This window comes from Rhinolophus sinicus, chromosome 1 (assembly GCF_057876585.1).
Source record: "Rhinolophus sinicus isolate RSI-liver-muscle chromosome 1, RSI-T2T, whole genome shotgun sequence".
In the NCBI taxonomy this organism is placed as follows: Eukaryota; Metazoa; Chordata; class Mammalia; order Chiroptera; family Rhinolophidae; genus Rhinolophus; species Rhinolophus sinicus.
In genome coordinates this window covers 88,032,134-88,051,789 of record NC_142501.1, presented here as the reverse complement: position 1 = coordinate 88,051,789, position 19,656 = coordinate 88,032,134, and the positions used below count along the sequence as shown (strand labels likewise).

Here is a 19,656-nt window from a genome sequence, read left to right as displayed (position 1 = left end):
TTGATGCACACTCAGAATTTGTCCTGTGGATGTGTCGGTAACTCATCCTGTGTGGGTCTTGGTGAAGTGCTAGGTGATGGGACCACAGCCAGAAGCAACAGTCTGGAGCCTCACATACTCAGAGCCTGGTCACCGTTTTCATCTTGTTCCCCATTGGAATGGAGTTTAGAAAATTTCCTTGGTGGACGGGCTCAACTGAATAATTACAAGGATGCGTTCCATTCCTTCTTGATGTGTAACCATCAGGCTGTGGCATTAGTAAATCGTTGATAACTGAGAGGTCTTGTGATGCTTCTCAAACTGGGGGTGACAGGGCACACTTAGGGGTTTTGTGGGGACCTGAAGCCTTAGCCATAAGCATGATGCATCTTGCTGGAGCATTGCTTTAGTTTCATTTTTCACCTTTTGTATTTTGAAGTCACCTTAGATTTACTGAAGAGTTGCAAATGCAAATGCAACATAGAGAGTTGTATATCCTCACTGGGCATCCCCTAATGTTAACAGTTTACATAACCATGGTTCATTTGTCAACACTAAGAGATTTACATTGGTACAATACTGTTAACTTTAGTTATTAACTACAGATTTTATTCAGATTTCCCATTTTTCTGCTAATGTTCTTTTCTGTTCCAGGATCCAGTTCATGTTGTGTTCAGTCTTCATGTCTTCTTATTCTCCTGCAGTGTATTGATAGCTTCATCTTCCCTTGTCTCATATGACCTTGACACTTTGGAAGAGTGGTGATCAGGTACTTTGTAGAATGTGCTATGATCTGGGTTTGTCTAGTGTTTTGTTATGATTAAGCTGAGGTCCTGGGTTTTGGGGAAAGGGTACAATAGCGGCAATGTGCCCTTGTCATCGCGTCATGCCAGGGAGCACATGAAGTCAGCGTGACAACACTGGTGACGTGGACCGTAATCACTTGGTTATGAGGTATCTGCCAGGTATCACTACTGTAAAGTTACTATTTCTGCCTTTTCTCAATCTGTTCTTTAGAGGAGAATCACTGAGCCTACCCCACAATCAAAGGGAGGGAGGGGATTTAAGCTCCACCTTCCGGAGGGAGGAGCATCAAAGAATTTGTGGGCATGTTGTAAAACTACCTCAGTAATTAATAATGCTTTTATTCATCTGCATTAATATTTTGGGGAAAATGTTTTAAGACTGCAAATATTCATAGTTTCACCCATTAGTCCCAACAGTCCACCATGGCAGGGTCACCGCCCCTTAGAAGAGGTGAGGAATCCCCCTGTCCACCACACCTGTCTTTGATTCAGCCTTCTGGATTACTTTGTATGTTGCCGTCTGCTAAGGAGGAGCCGGGGAATTGGATTGGCGCTTTCACATTGAGCAGTGGAGAGTGCTGCCCAGTTTGCTGGCAGTGATGAGGGCCAGAAGGGGCAGCCATCCGGGTGACCACCCTCTGGTTCTGGCGCTGTCACTACAAAGGTTTACGACCTTGGGCAGGGCCCTGAACAATGGTCTCGGGATAGTGTGTTCTGTTACCTGACTTGGACAGGCACAGAGAGTCCTGCTTTCTGCCTCTGGTTTTTCATCTGTGAAGTCGGGGAACTGTGGGAATCAGAATGAACCTTAACACGCTGTGATCCTAGGTTGCTGCTCAAGAGGGGCAGCAGGTGGGAAAGATGCAGAGGTGCTGGGCTGGGGGAAAGGGTGCTCCTTCAGCTGATCACAGGGTAGCGGGCCCTGAGCAGACGCTGGGAGGGCCAGGATACTGCCTTCTGCTCTCTGTTCTGTGCATTGTCTTCTTCTGTTTTTTCTGTTCTGCTTTTCTGTCTCTTGTCTGTCTGCCCCTGCATGTGAGCTACAAGGAATCTGTGCCAAAGAGGTAATCTGAGATCTCAAGCTGGAAGAATGTGGGGACTGAAGACAAGCCAGAGATTTACAAAGCAAGATACCTGGGTTAAGGCAGTTTTCTTGGACCCCACGGGGAGTCCTTTCTGGGTTCTGGTTTGTGGCTGTCAGTGGCCCCTGAGGCAGCAGATCTAGTTCTCCCACTGGAATGCTGAAAAGCAGGAAATTCTTGGTCTTCACCGGGATCAGACAGCCTGTCCCAGCCTTGTCCCCAGTAGGCGGCCACAGTGTCTTTTTTCCAACCATTTTGATCTTTTGCTTTTCAGTTTTGGTGACTGATCTAGATCACAGCCAGGTTAAGAAAGTGGGCTGCCGTCTCGTTTTCTCCAGGATCCTCTTTTCCCCTTTTTTTCTAGGCCTTCACAGTCTCTCTCATTTAAACCAGGGACTGCTGCAGTCATCACTCCCCTTTTCTTTTTGAAATTCATTTCTGTTTTATAGAGCTCTGCCCCTCACTGAGCCAGTATTTTCAGGCATCATCTTTCACATCGCTTGGTGGTTTGAGATTCCCCTGCTCTGCATCTCTTGGCCTCCCTTCCCACACACAGGCCCAGCTGCTTAGGGCTCTACCTGCCACCCCCACCCCCCAGACACCCCCCCCCCCCATAGCTGCTCTGTAATAGCCCTTTGGCCATTTGAGACCTGGCCTGGTGTCAAGTTTCTTTTTTAAAAGCAGTCTTTAAAACCTACAATTATTTTGATTTCTAAAGTAATACATGTCTGCTGCATAAGACAATAAAAGTCACCCATAATCCACTGCTCAGGGAATGGCTGTTAATGTTTCTTTTATTTTCTTTCACTCTCTTTTTGAAGTGTCTGTATGTGTGTAGGTATGATTAGTCAACATAATTGGAGTCCTGTTATACCTAACGTTGTATAACCTGTTCTTGTTTTCCCACTTGCCACTGTTAACATGATTTTTGGTGTGTTTAACTTTTTTGAAGTTAACTGATGTCCTGCTTATTAAATGACCACACAGTCACTTTCTGCCTTTTTCATATAATCCCCAAGGTTTTCATTTTCGTTTCCCTGTGTTTCAGGATGATGATGACGATGAGTTATGTAGTGCTTACATCAGGCGCTGTTTTAGAAACTGTATTGGTACATTTCACCCTCGGAATCGTCTTCAGGGTTGGTGCTGTTATTAGCCCCTTGTGGTGGATGAGGAAACCGAGGTTGAGAAACTCCTAAAGTCACACAGTTGGTAAGGGACAGAACCGATTGGAACCTTGTCATTGGCTCTGAAGCCATATTCGTAGCTCCCTCGATGTTCCCCTTGTGAGCTCTTTCTTTCTGGGTCACGTGCATGCCCTTTACGTGCATGCCCTTTAGTGGAGAGGGTAATTTGTAACCTAGAGCAATGGTATTTTCCAGTCTTTGTGGATAAATCTGGGTGTTAGTCTTGGCTCAGCCACTTCCGTGCGCTGTGACCTTTGGTAAATTATTTCACCGCTTGGGCCCCTACGGGCCTTCTCAGCTGTAAAGGTCTGTGACTATAGTGGAGAAAGCAGGACAGAGGCAGCACTGGAGGACAGACCCACAATGACAACATTATTTCCCACTCAGTTTTCAGGGGCCGTTACATTGGACCCCAGTCAACATTCCCATGACGAAGATGCTTTTCTCCCCATTTTATGGAGCAGGAGATAGGAGATGCCCAGAACAAGTCCCCACAGAGGCCGTGAGGTTTTCTTGGATGCTAAGCTAAAGCATTCCTCATGACAGGTAAATCCCATGACATACTTCCTTTGCCTGTGTTAAGGTCTTGGGGCTTCTGTGGCCGACCAGCAGGTATGGACACTGAAGGGCATGTGTCCCTCCTTGGTGCAAGCGTGGCTGCCACCTGCCGCCATTGCTGGTGTCTTGTCCCTGCTGTTTTCCGAGGTGTGTGGATAGAAGGATGTGCAGGAAAACTTGGCTTCTTTAGGGGCAGTGTGTGCTGGTGGGCTAGTGGGATGGGATGACCAGGGCAGAGGTGACCACTGTCCTTTTCCTGACTTAGGTGACGAGGTGTGGGCTGCTGGCACCACAGATATTTTCCCAGGGTCCTGCCCCCCTCTTCCTCCACTCACCCCTGCAGAAAGAAAAGGAGAACTGGGAGAAGACGCTTGTCTTACAGAATAGAAAGTTCACCCCTTTCAGTTTCCCTTCCCTTTTCATGTAGAATTAAAAACAGCAAAAAAAAAAAAAAAAAAAAAAAGAGAAAGAAAGAAAAGAAAGCCAGGGGTTTTTGGACTTGGCTGGGTTCCAGCTGTGACACAGGAAGAGCCAGTAGTGGACCGTGGCCCTTGCTTTACTCTTTACTCTGTGGGTGCTGGTAATGGTGCTTTTGTGCTAGCTCCTCGGGCAGATGGCTATATTTTTCTACTGTTATTTCCCCCTGTTTGCCGGGCATCTCTGAGGAGATGCTGACATTTTCTTCTTTGTCTAGATCTCTTAGGAACAAATAAGAGAAATGTGCATACTTCAATTTTGTTTTCCTGTTGTTGACTTGGAAAATGTCTCTCTTTGCTGAGGGATGGGACAACTTTCCAGGCAAACGATTTGGGGAATTTATTTCAAAGTCTCAGTTCCTAAGATAACAAATGAGGGTTTCAAGGAGCCCTGGTTATGTTCGGGCAGTGGGAGTTGGAATTAAATGGAGCGAAGCACAAAGTGTTTGTTGCGAGCACACATGTGTCAGTCACAGCTTCAGGCTTTCCGAGGGGACTTGGAAGGTATTGATGGTAATGATAATATGTTGATAATAAAAATAACACGGCTTTTGTGGAGTGCTTCCCATGCAATTGGTATGTGCTCCTTTAAACAGCTCTGTGATGTGTATGAATTCTTGAGGCTCAGGTCAAGTGACTTGCTCAAGGTCACCTAGTAAGTCATAGAGCTGGGTTTTAGACACAGGTTGAGCCCACAGCCCCCCACCTTTAACATCTAAGCAAACTACCTCCAAAATCATGTTATTAGAGAATCTGGGCATTTATAGCTTCAGATTTTGAGATACCTGAAGGATTTGCTTTTGATAAGTGAAATAGAAGGAAAAGAAAATTTGTTCTTCCTCTCCATTCTGTTTCTTTGAACTGACTATGACTTATATGATGAAATGACTAAAAGATGTGCCCTCTGGTCCAGGCCCACTATTTCATGTGTCTCAGGGCTCTACCATTTAAATTAGAAAAAAAAAAAATAGAAAAAAAAAAAAAAAAAAAAAAAAATATATATATATATATATATATGGAGGTATAATTTACATATCATAAAATTCATCTATGTTAAATTCACTGATTTTAGTGAATTTATAGAGCTGTGCAACCATCACTATAAGCCATGTTTAGAATATTTCCATTACTGCAACTAGTGGCCTTTTAACCATGTAGTCAGTCTCTGCTCCCTCCCCCAACCCCAAGGAACCACTAAGCTGATTTCTAGCTGCAGATTTTCCTTTTCTGGAAATTTCTTATAAATGGAATCATTCAATATACCGAGGGTGCCAAAAACATGTACACACATTTTAAGAAAGGAAAAAACTATTAAAATTGTAATACTTAATATATACCAATAAAAAAAGGTGAATACGAGTCATTTGTATACATTTTTTTGGCACCCTCGGTGTAGTCCTTTGTGTGGGGCTTTTCTTTTTTCATGTAGCATAATGTTTTTGAGATTTCATGAGTGTCGTAGTGTATATTGGTAATTCATTCTTTTTTATTGCCAAATAATGTTTGATTATGTGATATGCCACTTTTTGTTAATCTGTTCACCAGCTGATAGACATTTGTTGTTGTTTCACTTTTTGGCTATTTGAATAATGCTGCTATGATTATTTGTGTGCACATCTTTATGTGGACAGGTATTTTCATTTCTCTTTGGTAAATACCTGGAAGTGAAATTGCTGGGACCTACGGTATTAGGTTGGAGCAAAAGTAATTGCCATTTAAAAGGTTAAAAATAATTGCAAAAACCACCATTACTTTTGCAGCAACCTAGTAGATGTATATCTAACCTTTTAAGAAACTGTTACACTGTTTTCCAGGTGGCTGTACATTTTTATCTTCCCACCACTGGGGTCGGATGAAGGGCGTATCAGTTGCTCCGTAGACTTGCCAACACTTGATGTATTGTTTATCTTTTTGATTCTAGCCATTCTAGGGTGTGTGTAGTGGTATCTCACTGTAGTTTTAATTTGCAGTTTCCTAATGACCAATGATGTTGAGCATCTTTTCATGTGCTTGTTAGCTATTTCTTTATCTCCTGTGAAATGTTAATTCAATTTTTTGCTTATTTTTTACTTGGGTTCTTTGTCTTATTGAGTTGTAAGAGTTTTTTATGCATTGTGGGTACAAGTCCTTTATCAGATATGATTTCTAACTGTTTTCTCCCATCTGTGACTGGTCTTTTCATTTTCTTAATGGTCGCTTTTAAAGAGCAAGGTTTTTAATTTTGAAGTCCAACTCATCATTTTTTTTCTTTTGTGCATTGTGCTTGAGATGTGCCTTTGAGCCTTTCTTTTTGGTTTATTCTTAGTGTAAGTGCCCCAATTTTCACTGTCACATCCTCCCTGGATCCTGGATGCATTCCGCTCTGAGGACAGAAGGCAAAGCCCAGCCTCCAAGTTCTCTTGCTAGTATTGTATGGCAGGCACCCTGCTGACATCGTGTGTACAGGCCTCTGCTTACCAAGTTTTGAGATGAAGGTAAAATTAGACCTGCCTCAGCAGTTACAGCTGAGAGAAAAGAAAAAAACAACTGCTCCATATGGAAGTGCTTTCTTTTTTCTTCTTTTAAAATTAGTTTGGTGTTTCTTTGCTTATTGATAAACAGCAATAATAATAAATATCTCTTTCATTGCTTTGAGGTTTTTAGAGTTCATTCACCATTATCATCTCATTTAAGTCCTTTTGCAGATGAGGAATAGAGGGTTTAAGTACAGTAGAAGGGTATTTAACAAAAATAAGCTGTTCCTATTTGAGACACATGTATTATTTAATCATTTATTTTCTTCCAGGGTCCATCTTTAAACTTTGGGGTGTATCCTTTCACCTACAGCAGGAATCCTTAGATTGCCCTTGCTGGCACATAACCCTCTGTTTGTTACCCAGGCATGTTCAACAAAACAACCTAAGGCCATTCTTTATTGGCAATTCTTCAACTATTTAAGAGTAGCTACTTGAAGCCTTTACTTCTGCAGGCCCAAATTCCCCCTGTCCCATCAACTATTTTGTATCTAACTCGGATTAGACCTTCAGTCATTCTGGGTGTGTGTAGGGTGTGTGTAGGGGGTGTGTAGTCACTGGTCACTTCTTGCTAGATATGCTTTAGATTGTCCATATCGTTTTGTGCCCACAGCAAACCTACACATCAGACATGGCCTGGCTGGTAGAGTTCACTGAGTCTATCTGCTCCTTTGATGTGGATGGGGGCTGCCTGGTGGTGGCAGTTACTTAGCAGCTGCGTTGCACTGTTGGCACATGTGAAACTATGGTCAACCAAAATCCCAATATTTTTTTTTCCTTCTGTGGATTTTGGCCAACCAGTTTTCCATTAGTCTCTTTTTTATATAATTGCTGTTTTAAACATAAATGCCAGACTTTAAAGTTACTATTATTAAATATTAATGCAGCACTATTATCTAGCATCTATTGAGAATTTGCCATGTTTATGTTGTTGGGTTTTCCCCAGGGTTTGCCTTTTGGAATGTTTTGAATTTTGTGTCTTCCCTTTTCCTGTTTCTTTCCCAAGAAGCTTCTCTCTATTTACTGAGAGAAATGGTTGCACATGTAGTTCCTGCCCCTCTGGGTGTCCTCTCTACCCAGATATGTTTGGGTTTTGACCGGTTCCTAATGACTGACGGTGGATGTGTAGAAGGTAGAGCCAATGGGAGAGGTCAAAGCCTGGATTCCCTGGACTCCTTCCTCCGTGACCTCCCGGCCCGGGGCTCACATGGCTCGTTATCACACATTTCTGCTCTTTGGGAATGAAGTCATGTTCTCCAGATCACTGCCCGGATAGCTTATGGGGGATGATTGTGAAGTACTTAAAGCGATTTAGAAAAAAGGTTACAAAGAGGAATTAAAAGAGAGGAAGAAAAAAGATGAGCTTTTTTTTTTTCCATTTTGAAGTCAGTACTTAACCAACTCAGCCTTGACATTTCTTGTCCAATCTGCTCCTTCCTGCTGTCCCCATGATTGCTTTCAAGTCATTAGTGCCCGTTCCATGCTGTGGACTGAGGGTCTCTTAACTGCTCCTCATCAGACAGGGAAATGCTCTTTTTAAAAATATTATAGTTTGTGTTTTCAGATGATATTTTCCTTCCTGAGCAAGGAATAGGCTGCTGGAGAACCTAATTTGACTAAGAGAAGAGCAGATTCAAAATAGACAATATTTGCCAATCATATATCTGACAAGGAACTTGTATCCAAATTGAACACACACACACACACACACACACACACACACACACACACACACACTAACCCATTTAAAAATGGGCAAAGAATTGAAATAGGCATTTCTCCAAAGAAGATATACAGATGGCCAATAAACATGTGAAAATGTGTTCAGTGTCCCTAGTCCTTAGTGAAATGCAAATTAAACCATATTGAAATACCACTTCACATCAACAAGAATGGCTGAAATAAAAAAGAGACAATAACAAGTGTTGGTGAGGTGGGGAAATTTGAGCCCTCATACACTGCTAGTGGGATTGTAAAATGGTGCAGCCACTTTGGACAACAGTTTGGTACTTCCTCAGAATGCTGAACATAGAGTTACTGTGTGACCCAGCATTCCACTACTAGACCAAAAAGAAATGTAAATATGTCTAGACAAAAACGTGCACCAGTTGTCTTTTTATTATTGAGTTGTAAGAGTTTTTAAAAAATTGGATGCAAGTCCCTTGTTAGTTTGTGATTTGCAAATATTTCCTCCCATTTTGTCTTTTTACTTTGTTGATTGTGTTCTTTGATGCACAAAAGTTTTGAATTTTCATGAAGTCTAATTTATCTGTTTTTTTTCTTGTCACCTGTGATTTTGGTTCTGTGTTTTTGAAATGCTAAAAATATTAGCTTAACTTTTATTACGGGCCTGTTGCTATAATATACAAGAGAAGCTAGCTGTGAGTAATTGAATAATTAATGTGCTTTGTTGGGGAAGAATAACAGGCCCACACACCTCTAATGTTCAGTGTATTAATGGTTTTCCTTATTTATCTTTGCATCCCACCACCCCATCCCCAGCATTTAGCATGGGATTGTGCGTACAATAAATGCTCAAAAAATACTTGGTGACTGCATCTAGAAAGGAAAATTGGTCTTTGCTCAAGACCTAAACAGTATTTTGAAGATAAATCTGAGTTCAAATCATAGCTCCACCTACTGTGTGGCCTTTCCTAAGCCCCTTAACCTCCTTTCGCCTGTTTCCACATCAGCAAGAGAAAGACAGAAATGTTTGTCTTGGGGGGGTTGCTGTAAAGATTGCATACAAAGCCCTTTGTATGTGTAGATATTCCACAAATAGCAGTTACTGTTTCTATCAATTAATTTATCTGTAGCTCAGTTTCTGCATTTGGTAAAAGAGTGATGGTGACGCTCATCTGTAGCTGTGGGAGTGGTGTACGTAAACCTCGATGAGATGGTAGACTCAGGTCTCCCTGCTCCCTTGGATAAGTCAAATAGTCCGTTTCTCAGAACCTCAGGAAAACCTTCCTTGGTTCGACCGTCTCTATTTTTGTAGAATTCTCATTGAAGAAACTTTGAGTATATAAGCTGTTGTACTGTCTAATGCCATAGCTATAGGCCACATGTGGTTATTTCAGTTAAAGTGAATAGAAGTGAAAAATCCAGTTGCTCAGTTGGACTGACCACATTTCGAGTGCTGAGTAGCCACTTGGCTAATGGCTGCCATCTTGAGCAGTGCTTCCAGCATCTCATTTTCATCATCGCAGAAAGTTCTGTTGGGCTGCACAGTGGCCAATATTGGACCATTTTTTGTGATTTTTCTGTTTAACTGCATAGCCTGTGACGTAGACTTTTCTATACTCTGCTAAGCAGCCCCCTCTGGGCGCCTCTCCTGTCCCACTGAGGGGACATTGAGGCTCCCGGACCTTGAATGCTTTCGAATCTTGGGAAACAAAGAGTTACATAACTCAGTATAGTGTTATTGTTTGTTATTGTTGTAATTTCAGAAATTTCAGCTTCCTGTCTGCTAATGTTGTGCCGTTTTATTAAGTTTGGTCATTAGGGAGGCCATTAGGGGGCCCTTTAGACAGTTACGGTCTGGTGAATACCATAGTAACCTGACTGGGAGGCAAGATGCTTCCCCAAATCTCTCATTTTCTGTGAGGCGTCTGGTGCTGGGAAAAAAGGAAAACTATATTAAAAATAGATATTGAGGATTCTGGAAATGTTTTCCAGTGATAGAATGAAGATAGTGTTCTAGAGATTAGAGTCTTTGGGGACAGTTTGACGGGGAAGCCCTGAATAATCCCTCTTGCTTGGATCCATTAGACTCACATCCTGGATTTCTTCCTGATGACTGTGCATAGTTTAACTAGATTGTAATGCACCTGGATTCTTCTCCTCAACTTAAAAAAGCAGGAGTATTAAATTCCTTTTGGGGACAGACTTGCTCTTACATCTTCCTTTCTTATGTCCTCCAAAATGGGTGCCTCCTCTGGGAGTGGGACACACCTTAGATGGATCGTGAGGGTAGTTTATTTTTGACTTGATCCAAGTCCTGCAAACGTGCATGGAATGAAGGGCCGTGGGTTACCATTCTTTCCCATCTGCTTGTAATTAAGTGTGGACTTTGCCAGGCCAGGAGAAGAAGCCTGCCGTCCTTCCTGAATGGGAAGAAGGGATTAATTTTAGACTATTCCAGCATTTCCAAAACCTAGATTCTAGTAGATGTTCCTTGGGAAAGGGTTTTGTGATTTAGTTCTCAAATAGTGGGTGAAGCACAAATCACAGATTTCTTTCCTAGAAGGGGTTCAGGTCCTTTAATATGTTGATGGACAGTGCGGCTTTCTGGGAGGGGCATACAGTACGTATTTCCCAAACTTACTTGACCTTAGAACCCTTGTATGACCCGGCATCTTGGGACAAGTGGCCTGTAGGCTACCCATTTGGGAATTGCTGGAGTGAAGGGTGGTGTTCTGAGAAACAAGAAAACACCCACTCTAGGAGAGAGCAAATGCAGCAATTTTGTAAATACTTCTGCTTTTGGTTTCTCAGTTTTTGTTTCTCAGTGATTATTTTTAACCCAAACAGTAGTCATTTGAAGCTCTGATCAGCTTACGGCCCTTATCAAATAAAAGTGCCCCAAGCCTTGCAGAATCACGGATATCGTCTGGCCTGAAGAGAAGGTAAAAATTGCTCTCTGATTTTTCTTTTTTTTTAAAGGAACGTTTCAGTGAAGTTGCTAATTCAGTTCTTTCAGATATATGTTTAGGGTCTGTTAAATATATATTTCTGCTTCCAGGTACAATCACATCCTAAGAAATAAACAATTTAGGGGCAATTCTTGTATGATGAGGTCCGTTAATGGCATTTAGAAGATGTCTGAAGCTCCGAGGGCAGACTTTGTTGTCAAGGCGATAGATTATCTGTGCACCTTGCTTCTGTTAATACTTTTCTGGGTAGATTAACTAAATGAACTTCTATTTAACTTGGTGTAATAGTGTTAGCCAGGACAGTGCCTGCTAATAACAATAATAATAGCTAACATTTCCTAAGTGGTCACTCTGCCAGGCAATATTCTAAGTACTGTCCCTGTGCCAACTCATTTAATCCTCACAAAAATGCAGTGAGGCAGCTGTTATTCATCTCACTTTCTAAATAGGAAAGTACTATAGGCGTGCTATAATAGTGAAGGTTAGAATGCATTATTGGGTCTGTGTTCATATCAATAAATAACAAAGCCTATTTTTCGGTACATTTTCTTTAATTTTGAGATGGTGCTCATTTTTATAAAATCACAGGTAGTATGTAGTACATAATTGATCTTGCAATTAATATGTTGCTCTGAAGGTATCTGTCGTACGTTTCGTAGCTCCTAATTGGAATTTTTAGATGTCAGCACATGCTATAAAAATGGAATCGTGTGCGTATTTTCTGTACTTATTTCAACAGCTTTTTCTTAGGCCGGTTTCTGTGTTTGATGCTACTGGTAGGACTGCAAAGATGACGGACCCACACGTCCTGTCCTCATAGAGATGTCATCAATGAGAAGATGTGTAATCCTCTGAGCAGTTACCATTTAAGCCATGTCAGGGAAAGCATTTTATTTTAAACTGTCAAAGAGGAAAAGTCTGTAGGCTGCAGTGGGACTGGAAGCTGGAGAGAAGTCACAGGTCTTGGAGGACTTTTTTCCCAGCTTTGTGGAGATAATATTAATGTATAACATATGTAAGTTTAAGGTGTACACAGTGGTGATTTGATACACGTATATATTACGAAATGATGACCACAGTAAAGTTAGTTGACATTTCCATCCCCTTACCTAATTATCTTTTGAGTGTATGTGGTGATAATTATGATTTTTTTTAATTAAATTTATTGGGGTGACAATTGTTAGTAAAATTACATAGATTTCAGGTGTACAATTCTGTATTACATCATCTATAAATCCCATTGTGTGTTCATCACCCAGAGTCAGTTCTCCTTCCATCACCATATATTCGATCCCCCTGATAATTATGATTTTCTCCCTTAACAACTCTCAAGGATTTAATACAGTATTATTAATTATAGTCACTACGCTGTACCTTAGATTTCCTTAGATTTACTTATAGCTGGAAGTTTGCACCCTTTGACCCACATCTACCCCTTTCCCACACCCCACAACCTCTGGCAACCACCATTCTATCTCTACTCCTGAGTTTGTTTTTTAGATTCCACATGTAAGTGAGAACATGCAGTATTTGTCTTTCTCTGTCTGCCTCATTTCACTTCGCATACTGGGTCCATGGGATGACTTTGGAGTTTCCACAGCCCTGGCTGGATTTCACCCGGAGTACTCATCTGCGGGTTGTAGCATAATGCTGCCCTGGGAAGCAGGCATCTTCGTGGGTAATCAAGGAGCTAGAATGTCTGCTTTGAATGGAATACCAAAGAGGTAACTGATGATCTGCTTACACGCCCTCTCCAGGGCAGGGTGGGGTGCACTTCTCGTGATGCAAATGAAGGGAGGAAAGTGAGGCCCCATGGAGAGTTCTCTTGTGAGGAAAGATGACAGAGGCTTGCAGTGTGCTTGGTCGTGGTGGGCCTTCTTTGACACAGCCTTTTGGGGTTATTCTTGGTACATGGTGAGCACTGGGCCAGGACCTGGTCCCCCAGGGTAGGCACGGGCCATGAAGCCCAGGCTTCCGTTTGAATCTACTTTAAAGGAAAATGGTGGAGGGGGTGGGGAGCAGGAAGCAGAGTCTCTATGAGGAATTTTGCAAAGAGATCCAGGTTAAGATGGTAGGCAGGACTCTGAGCTCCTGGAAAAGCTGAATGTAGCAGCGAACCCAGGCCCACACTGTCACCTGGAACGCACCTCCCCGCCCCCCAGATCTGCCTTGCCGCTTGGTGTGCCGTGATTTAATAATTGTATGATTTCAAAGATAAGGACACTCTTTAGATCCCATGATTGACTGAAAGGAATGTTGGGAGCTTTTTGGTTCTCGATGATGTGTATTGAGTGCTTCATATGTGCCAGCTATTGTTCAAAGCACTTTTTGCATCTTTAAAAAAATATTTTGTTTTCAGTGACAGTTGACATTCAATATTATATTAGTTTCAAGTGTACAGTTGACATTTACATAGTCATGCAGTGATCCCCCTATTAGTCTAGTACCCACCTGGCACTATACAGTTATTGCAACATTACTCACTATATTCTCCATGCTGTACTTTACATCCTCGTGATTATTTTTAACTCATTTAAGTCTCACCACAGCCCTACGAGGTGTGCGTTACTATCCCCACTTAATAGACAAAACAGAGGCTCAGCGGTTAAATGACTCCAAACCAAGACTCAAATCAGGAGGCCTGGTTTTGGACGACAGTGGTTTGGCTTCTACCTCAGGCAGGAATCTAATTAAATTGTCCTGGGAAGATAAAGATCTTTTTTTAAAAAACAAAATTGTCTGGGTACATAGTTCTATTTAAATGAAAAAATATATATCAGCTTTATTATTGTAGCTATTATGTGATTGTTTGTCTCTGGACAGGAGCAAGGGACTTGGTCATTTTTGGCTCCCAGGCCTGGGTGACCGGCTGGTGGTGGTGAGAGGTGACCAGGGACCTAAGGATTAGCTTGCATTCTGGGTCAGGAGAGTTGACATGAATAAAATGGCGTATAAGAGCCTGGTACCAAATCAGAGGGGTCTGGAATGACCCATTCCTGCCTCTGCCCTCACCTTGCACAGTGGATCACCATCCCTGCCGACCTATCAGAATGTAAACTCGGATTTTTGTCTGTTTTGGTTATTCCTGTATCTCCAGTGCCTGGCACATAGAAGGTGCCCAGTATTTCAAATGAGTAGATGCATGAATAAATCTCGTATGGCTAACATTCTGGTTTTTTAGGGAGCATTATGGGAGATTACATTCTGCGGCAACAGCAATGACAGAAAGACACAGGCTCTCCAACCAAAATGCACAACCCCCAATTTTTACAGGATAGAGTCTCCACTGCCCACCCTGCCACCATTCTGCTGCTCTAGCAGTGTGAGCGGCTCTCCCCACAGCTGTGATGGCTGAGGAGTGGGGCGTGGTAGCTGGTTCACCCACAGGACTCACTGAGGATAGATCAGCAGCCCGTCTGGGTCTGGCACTGCCCTGGTCCTTTTAAGTGTCCTGTTAAGTTGCAGAGTTCCCAGATAGTTGATGCCAGTCACCCCTTCTACCTCAATGGTTGCTTCGGGGAGGGATGAGTCTGAGAGCTTCCCACTGGGCCATTTTACATAGCATCACTCCTGAAAGCCTTGCTTTTAGAATGAGAAAAGTCTGGTCTTTGTGGCAGAAAAGGCATCCATAGGGAGAGGTGCGGCAGGAGCGCTCTTCCTTCCCTGTCTGTTGGGTACTTTTTGTGGTCATTGCCCTCAGGGAGTTCACTGGAGGGGGCAAAGGGGCATTTAGATGGAAAACTTACAGTTCCATAGAAATGCTGGAAATGCAGCCACAGAAGTAAGAACAAAAAGCCCAGGGGACAGAGGAGGGAGGGGTTCGGGGCTGTGGTAAAACCTTCCCGAATAAGGGAAGACTTCATTTGCGAGGCACATCAAAGTACCGTGTTTCCCCGAAAATAAGACCGGGTCTTATATCAAGTTTTGCTCCAAAAGATGCATTAGGGCTTATGTTGAGGGGATATCATCCTGAAAAATCATGCTGGGGCTTATTTTCCAGTTAGGTCTTATTTTTGGGGAAACACGGCATGTTTTTAACTGAAGTTCTAGAGAAAGGGTAGTAAGTGCAGATGGCCCCACTTTCATGTCTCCTCCTTCTGTCTTCACTTCCTCCCATCCTGTTCACACCTGGATCTCCCTCCAGTCACACTGTCAACCTCACTGTCACTGAAACTGCTCGTGTGGGCTTCAGTGTCAGCTCCGTCCAGACCTTCCCCAATCACGCTATTCGATATGGCCCGTCTTTCACTATCGTCTTACCTTGCTTTATTTTCATTCATAGCTGTGGCACTCTCTGGCATCATGTTTATGAAAGGGCAAGTGATACTCATTTAATACATGTATTTATGCAACTGATACTGACTGAACACCACTGTGTGTCGGGCACTGGTTTAGGCTCTGGAGAAAAGTGGACAGGACAAAATGCCTCATTTCATGGGGCTTACCATCTAGAGTGGAGAGGCAGACCAAAACCAAATAAACGATCATTTCTGGTAGTGGTGAGTGTATGAAGAAAATAAAATAGGGCACTGAGATCGAATGGTGGTTGACTGGGTGGTCAAGGAACGCTTCTCTGTGGAGGTCATGCTTCGACTGAGACTTGAATGGAAGAAAAAGCCAGCTGCTATGGGTTGAATTGTGTCCCCTAAAAAAATCGTATGTTGAAGTATTAGCCTCCAGTACCTCAGAATTGACTTTATTAGGGAATAGGGTCAGTGTGGTGTAACTACTCGTAGTTAAGATGAGGTCATACTGGAGTAGGGTGACCAATATGACAATATGGTCAGGCCAATATGACAGGAGAGATACCAAAGATTTCCAGCAAACCAACAGAAGCTAGGCGAGAAAGATGGGACAGATTCTTTCTCACAGCCCTTAGAAGGACCAGCCTGCTGACATCTTGATCTTGGACTTCTAGCCTTCAGAACTACGAGACAATACATTTCTGTCATTTAAGCCATGGAGAGTGAGCCTTGTGGATACCCAGGGGAGGGGGTTGGGAGGGTTAGGGCAGCGGATGGGGGAGGGTGTTCCAAGTAGAGGGAATAGTAAGTATGTAAGCCAAGGCTGGCTGGAGTGGCCGCAGGTGGGAGGGGTGGGGAAGAGTAACTGGACATGAGGTCAGAGAGAGAATTGGGGGTGAGTGCAGATAAGACCCTAGAAGGATTTGTAAGCTGTTGTAAGGACTTTGGCTTTAACCCTTGAAAGGTGGACGTCAAAGCTCTCCTGGCCTGAGCATTAGAAGAACGGAGTGCCCATTTACTGCAGTGGCCCTTCACTGAGGGACAGCGGGGCGGTATAGGAGCTCATTTGGGCCCTGAGATGCCCACTAGACCTCCTGGCAGAGACGTTGAGTAGGCAGCTGAATGTGAATGCAGTTCCAGGGCGGGGCTACACGTGTGGGAGTCGTCGTCATGTCATCCTCATGTAAATCCATGGAGTTGGATGAGAGCAGCAAGAGAATCAGTGGGCAGAAAGAGGTCCGTGGGCATGAGTTGGGGAGAGGAGGATGAAGGCGGAGCCAGTGCAGTAGGGGGAAATCTAGTGGAGACGACGATCTTGGAAGTCAACTGAAGAAAAGGTTTTGGAGAGGAGAGTGTGTTAATTCTATCAAATGCTGCTGACAGGTCAGTTAAGAGGACCAAAAATTGACCACTGGATTTAGCAATGGCCATTGGAGGTCGAGGTCGCAATTACTTTGGAAGCTGACCGCTGATTAATGCCATCTGTTGGGGATTTTCTCTGCAAAGTAGACATGATGCGCTCAAGTGTATACTCTGTGGCTTAGATTCAACTTTTTTCTACTTTACCGTCCCAGCAAAATTGTTTCTATACACCTGTCCTCGTAGATATACCGTTTAAGAGTTGAGGTATATTCTCATCCAGCCGTCTCATTTTATGACCACGGAGAACAAGGCTTGGGCAGGTTAAGTGATACAAACAGGTTTGCTCATGGTAAAACCAAGACAATCCCAAGTGCCAGAACTGCTGTTTGTCTACCACATCTGGCCTGCTCTGCTTAAAGGTGCCAGAGTCAGAGAAGGTCACTTCTTCTCCCTCCAGTTCTTACTATTCCCTCTCTATAAGATTGTTGAGCATACATAGAATTCTATGCTCCAGAAAGCTCTGCAGTTCATCAGAACTGGGTTTGCATCCTGATTATTCCACTCACTAGCAGTATGACTTGGGCAGACACGTCCATCTCAGTGACCCTCAGTTTCTTCATCTGCAAAATGGGGATAATAATGACACCCCAGAGATTTGTGATAATTAAACTATTGCTTGCCTGTAAAGCGCTTTGAATAGTCCCATTACATAAGGGGTGTTCCATACATGTGGTTCTTATGATCATTAAAATGTTAGGACTTTAGTTTCCAGAGTGTTGCTCTTGTTAAACCATCTTGAAAAAGATTTTTAAATGATGCCATTGCCTGGGGTTTATTTACAAAACAGATTGAGTAGAGTTACACCCACAAATCTGTTAAGGCTCTTCCCTGAAGGAGTTACCAGATGTCTTCCCCCCCGCCCCCCCAGTTGCTGCTACTGGGGGAAAATACTCCCAACAAAAAAACTGAAAGCAATGTACTGTACACTCAGGGTAAATACATAATCTGTTCCCCTTTTATCAGCACTGAGAAAACAGAACTGTCAGTGTCCAGTTCCCCTGATCACTGTCAGTCACACAGGGAGATAGCAGGTAGCCATGTCAGGTGTACCTGAGAGCTTCTGAACCTGGAGTTTAGTGTTGACGAGCCTTCGAGATGCTTAAGGGTTACTGTCACAGTTTAGAACAACTTTGCGGTTATTGTTGGGAATAATGCAGATTTTTTCAAATGAATCTGTACCAACTCTTTTCAAAATGTACATTGGAAATTAATTGGTAGGGTAATGTGTGTCGATAGATTTGCCTTTCTCAAATTAGCAATTGGTTTAAAAAAATTATTGAGCAACACAACCCTTTAGTAACTAAAGGAGCAAAGCGTTTCTTATTTCCCTCTTTCTCTCCTTCCCTTTCTTCCTACCTTCCTTTTCTTATCAGTGAACTGTTTTCCTGATTCTGTGTGTGTGTGTGTGTGTGTGTGTGTGTAGTGGAGAGCTTGGGAAAGAAAAGGGCAGGGAACATAAAGAAAAAGTGTGAGTTACAGAACACTTTTCAAAATTGTCACTATTCTATTTCTTTAAACATAATACAGGGACTTGGACTCACTCCAAAGTGTTTTTCTCTGTATTATTAGAGTGGGACCTGATGTAGTGAATAGAAAAACAAATGTGTTTAAATGGTAATTGATAGCATTATTTATTTACATTTCTGCAGTAAATACTGGAATTCCAATCATGTGCCAGAGGCTGTGCTCAGCATGGGCCAATAAATAATAATTAATGCTAAGTTCTTTTAGTAAGCTTTAATATCATGAAAATGACAAAGAATTCCATGTTGTGAAAGTACAATGAGAGATCGATGACTTTCTTTTCCATCTCAGACCTTCAGATTTTTTTTGACTGTCTTTCCCGAGAATTTCACTACATATTCACTTGTGTATGTATCTTCATCATTATCTTCTTGTTATTTTTAATAGAAATGGGATATTTTAAAGACTGTGCCACCTCTTGCTTTTTTGCTTTCAGAAATAGTCTTTGTTAATATGTTAGCACCAACTGTTCCCACCTACTGGTTTTATTACAGTTACATAGCATTCCATGGTATGGGGAGACCATAATTTAATTTTCTAGACTTCTAGCCTATTTGAAAATGGAGACATTACTTCCTGCACTATAAAATTCTGTTTGAATCAGAATTATACAAAATTATGTCTGTGCTACCCTAGTGCCACCATTTAATAGATTCACAGTAAATATTAGAAGAATGGATGAATTAATCTTGTTTATTCATTTATTATGCATATTGTTTTTCTTTATAGATAATGAAAAATAAAATTCAGAACTAAGAATGATCACATATTCCAAATTAAAGTTGTCTGTCCTCAGGAGGTTGGCGTCCTATTATGTGCATCCCTAGCACCTGATTTTCACAGTGACAGACTCAGGAGGTGTCCCTGATGATGACAGCATGAATAGTTACGTTGTCCATTAGTGCCAAGGAGGAAAAGGTAGCTCTCTATAGACCAGCAAACTTCTGACACATTTTGTTCTTTCTGGTAGGTATTTTCATTTGAATTAATGGCAGAGGCCTTGAACTCAGACAGTTCAGACTCCAGAAGCATGTAAACATTTGTCAGAATTGCTCTCAGAGTTTTTCAAGCCTTTAGGGATGTGACTCTGAAAACCACGAGCTGCCGCTGGTGGAGGGACCGTCCATTCCCTGTGGCAGAGTCGCTCGGTGTTTGATTTCAGGTACATCTTGGTTCTGTAGTCAAAGGGCCTGCCCTAAAGTCATCTGAC

General features: G+C 42.5%; 1 protein-coding gene across 2 annotated transcripts in view; it reads left to right on the top strand.

Moving 5' to 3' along the window:
* The window catches only part of TMCC3 (transmembrane and coiled-coil domain family 3), a 250,148-nt gene that overhangs the window by 27,482 nt on the left and 203,010 nt on the right, over window positions 1–19,656 (top strand). The window contains exon 1 of one of the 2 annotated variants that reach the window (XM_074325263.2): window positions 11,128–11,229. The exons of the other annotated variant lie outside the window; for it this stretch is intronic. The gene's annotated coding sequence lies outside the window, so the exon portion shown is untranslated. Of the gene's footprint in view, window positions 1–11,127; window positions 11,230–19,656 lie in introns of those variants that run through there. 2 annotated transcript variants of the gene reach the window in all.